Source organism: Rhagoletis zephyria, unplaced genomic scaffold (genome assembly GCF_001687245.7).
Source record: "Rhagoletis zephyria isolate East Lansing unplaced genomic scaffold, Rhagoletis_zephyria_1.1 Rzeph_scaffold_00574, whole genome shotgun sequence".
In the NCBI taxonomy this organism is placed as follows: Eukaryota; Metazoa; Arthropoda; class Insecta; order Diptera; family Tephritidae; genus Rhagoletis; species Rhagoletis zephyria.
In genome coordinates this window covers 177,226-181,488 of record NW_016157658.1, presented here as the reverse complement: position 1 = coordinate 181,488, position 4,263 = coordinate 177,226, and the positions used below count along the sequence as shown (strand labels likewise).

The 4,263-nt window shown below is 35.4% G+C and overlaps 1 pseudogene; it reads right to left on the bottom strand.

Moving 5' to 3' along the window:
- The window catches only part of LOC108360453 (NADH-ubiquinone oxidoreductase chain 5-like), a 1,224-nt pseudogene extending 516 nt beyond the window's left edge, over positions 1–708 (bottom strand).
- Positions 709–4,263: the final 3,555 nt, after the last annotated feature.

The following is a 4,263-nucleotide window of genomic DNA, read 5'->3' as shown; positions in this document are numbered from 1 at the left end:
TGACCCATTTTTTCCGGGAAGTGGTCCAGGGACCGATCTATTCGAAAACATCGAATTTACGGTCCGATTTGCTTAAACTTCGGTGCGTAAGTAGTTTTTTAGCATATATTAGGATATATGGTCCCTTTTTTCCGAGAAGTGGACCAGGGACTGATCTATTCGAAAAAATCGTATTTACGGTCCGATTTGCTTAAAATTCGGTACGCAGGTAGCTTTTTAGCATATATGATCCATTTTGTCCGAGAAGTGGACCAGGGACCGATCTGTTCGAAGAAATCGTATTTATGGTCCGATTTGCTTAAAATTCGGTACGTAGGTAGCTTTTTGCCTGGATAAGCTTATAGATTCCTGTTTTCCAATTTTCNAATTCTATTTTTCATTGATTCTAAATAAAAAATATAATTTCAGCTTCCATAATTTAATATTCAAGCAATTGCTAATAAAAAAGTAACATCACCAATACTATTTGATAAGGCAGTTGATATTCCAGCATTATAAGATTTAACATTTTGAAAATAAATAAATAAACAATAAGAAACTAATCCTAATCCAACTCAACCTAATAAAATTCTAATTATATTTGGACTAATAATTAATAATATTATAGATATTACAAATATAAGAACTAATATAATAAAACGATTAATATTAATATCACCATTTATATTATTTTCTATAATATATTACTAAAGAAGCAATTAATAAAACAAAAGATATAAATAATAAACTTATTCAATCAAATAAAATAGTTATAACAATTCTAGAAGAAGTTAATGAAATAACCTCCCATTCTAAAAAAACACAATAATCTCTTAATAAAAATCTTAAACTAAAAAAAGATTTGGTGTTTGTTTAAATGTTAATGATTAACTATTTTGTTTCAAATAAATAGTAGTCAAAGTACTTAGAAACAATTAAGAAATAATTAATATGTTGGTGTTGGTTGATTTTTCCGACAGGGTGGTAAGATGATTTATTTTGGAACGAATTTCCGTCATCCCTTGTCAAGTTTGCTTTGCAGACAAACCGGTTTCGGCATTGTGCCATCTTCAGTGTCATTTTTCGTTCTGTCTGGTTCGATTTTTTGTCCTTAATTTATGTTCATTTATCTTAGGTAATGTGATTTTCGTCGATGATTAATTATTAGAAATGCCATGGTGTCCTTTTTTATTTCAGAAGCAGGTAATAGGTTGGCAGGTTCGCTGTCTCGATATTAACATCCGTTATGTTGTCTCTGTATAGTTTTTGCCTGCAGGTAGGTAAAAGTCGGTGATTTTTGTCCCGGCGGTACTTTGTGGTGCGTTCGGAGTGTCCATGCCTGTTGTTTTGTTGTCATTTTTCTTTTTCTCGTAAATAAATTTTAAGGGCTCGAATATAACATAAAATAATTAATAATGATGTATGTATGTAGGTAATTATTTTTGATTATTCGTTATATTTTTAACGGTTTTTTCTCTTGAGTGTTATTTTGTTATATTTAATAAGTTTTTAAATTAAATAGAGAAAGTACAAATTTGTGTGCTCTATAACCCAATGCTACAAGAAATAATGAAGTAAAAATACCTGGGAAGTCATGTTATTTTTCAGGTAGGTTTTGCCGAGTGAAGTAAGAATCGAGATATGAAATTTTTGACACACACCCACACAATCTTTAATTACAGATAAAACACCGGTTTTCCGCACTTATAAGCTTGTAACTCTTGACTATATACCGAGTTTACACTTTTCGAATGATATATGTGGGGCATTTCACCTCAAGTGACCCAAGTTTTGAAATCGATGTCTTCCGATCGGGATGAAATTTGCACCAATTTCGATTTTTTTTTTGAATAAAAAATAATTTTTATGGTTTTTTCAAAAAGGGGTATTTTTTTTATATTTTTTTTTTTGCTCAAAAGAAAGCTTAGGAATTTTTCTTTAAGAGCTTTGTGGTCGCTTAGTGGTATGCGACTTGTTTATTAATCAAAATTAGCGTTTAGTAACTCGAAACAGCGGTTTTTTTAATTTTTAATATATGACCTATTGTCTTCTTTTTTCTGAAACCTGAAAATAAAACTTATATGAGAAAGTATATACAATTACCTTTCCAACGGTATATAACATGCCTAACCAAGGTTTCATACCCTCGATACTGCAATTCCCGTAGTTAATGATGATTAAGATTTTTCGTAGTCTAACATAGCAGGTACTCGATTTTGTGCATCCAAACTCTTTATTAATAGCTTTGCAGAATTTTGAGTATTAGATTTGCATACCTACTAGCACAATATTTAAAAGGTATGAAGAATATGGGATTTCCGGTAGTTAAGGATGATTAAGATTGTTTCGTTTTTGCTCAAAAGAAAGCTTAGGTATTTTTCTTTAAAAGTTTTGAGGTCGCTTGCTTCGCGACTTGTTTATCTATTAAAATGAGCATTTAGTAACTCGAAACAGCGATTTTTTTTAATTTTTAATATATGACCTAAGTGTTTCTGAAGCCTGAAAATAAGACATATAAAAAATTAGATACAATTACCTTTCAAACGCTATATAACAAGCAACTAAAGTTTCATACGCTCTGCACTATAATACCCACAATATGTACACCTCTGGAATAAAATATATATAATTGGTGAAAATTATGAATTTTTTTATTTATTTAGAATAGTTTTTAATAGAGTTCCGCTGCTTCCTGTCAAGACGCAATGTTTTGGCCTGAGCTGGGTAAACTTTGTGAATCCAATTTTAATATCCTCGTGTTCAGATTGAAAGCTCGCGAATAGCTCATTCAGGTTGCAGAGAATTATCCTCTTCTGCATTTGAACTTTCTTACCGTCAATTCGTACAGACACCCAGTCTTTCATCCTTGGCATCAGGCGCCTCATATCATCGCGCTGATAAAACTGAGTCACTAGAGCTTCAGTTTTGCACTCTAAAGGTTTTCCTTTCTTTGAGTTTGGGAGTGTGAGTATGCCATGCTCTGCAACTAATTTTTTAGCAATCCTGGCTTTTCTTCCTGATGCTCCAAACTCAGCCATTGTTTTTGGGCAACTCCATGTCGGTGGAGCAAGCGTGAGAAGTTGAATTTTTTCTGCTCTAATAGTTGAAGTTTTGTACTTTTCTTTTATTTGCTCAAGGACTTTTACTGCATCCTTGTGGTATTGGTTTTGGCACTCATCCCTTGAAGTCATATTTTCTTCAGTAAAGCTGGAACCATCTTCATCGGTAATTCGGTCATCAATTTCAGAATCTATCTAAAATAACGTCTTCACAAGGCTCATTACTTTTCGAAGTCGGTAATTCCTTCAATTTGCTGAGCTCTTTCCTGAACGATCCACAAATTCGCATCCGTTTTGATAGCGTAGGGATTTTTTTTTATATTAAGCCGTCGTGTATCTGAAGATACGTGGTTTTTTTTTGTTGAAGGGATTAAAGCAAAAATTTCTCTATCAAGCTTGGCCTTTGTATTAGCCATAGCTATTGAAAATATTAATTATGTAAATAACACAGTCTTTATTTTAACGCTGTTTCTAAAAAAGTGGTCTTCAAAATGACCATACACTGCCTTCATAAACTATAGCTGATTTAATCTTAATCATCCTTAACTACCGGAAATCCCATATTCTCCATACCTTTTAAATATTGTGCTAGTAGGTATGCAAATCGAGAAAGAGAGGGATCTTCGGCGGGGCCACTCTGACTTATTCGGTTTAAGGGCTCACTGAAGTCTGCAGCGTTTGTTCACCAGTAGGTGCGGCTGCAAGCGGGTGTCTGCTTGGAGCAAGCGGCTCGCTACATAAACGTGTATTTGGTTGTGAAACCACCCCCGTCCCAGCAATGGGTTGTGCGCTGGGCTTGGAACCCGCCACGTAAAAACCACTTTCAGTGAAGAAGCAAGGCAAAGCCTCGGATGAGACCGCCCCTTATGATGACGACCACGGCAAACGTTTAAAGGACTACGATTTGAGGGCATGCACCTGGAATGTCCGGACCCCTAACGGGGAAGGTCCTCCTCCCGGCTGGTTGATGTCCTCGTAAGGACAAAAGCTGACATCACCGCCATCCAAGAAATGCGTAGGACGGGGCAAGGCAACAATGTCTGGGGCCTTGCGACGTCTACTACAGCTGCCATGTAAAGGAGCGCAAATTCGGAGTTGGATTTGTGGTGGGAGAGAGACGCACACACAATGCCACAATCCGCATCAAAGCGAGATTCTTCAACATCTCGCTCATCTGCGCCCATGCCCCGACGGAAGAGAAGGATGAGGCATCCAAGGATATCTT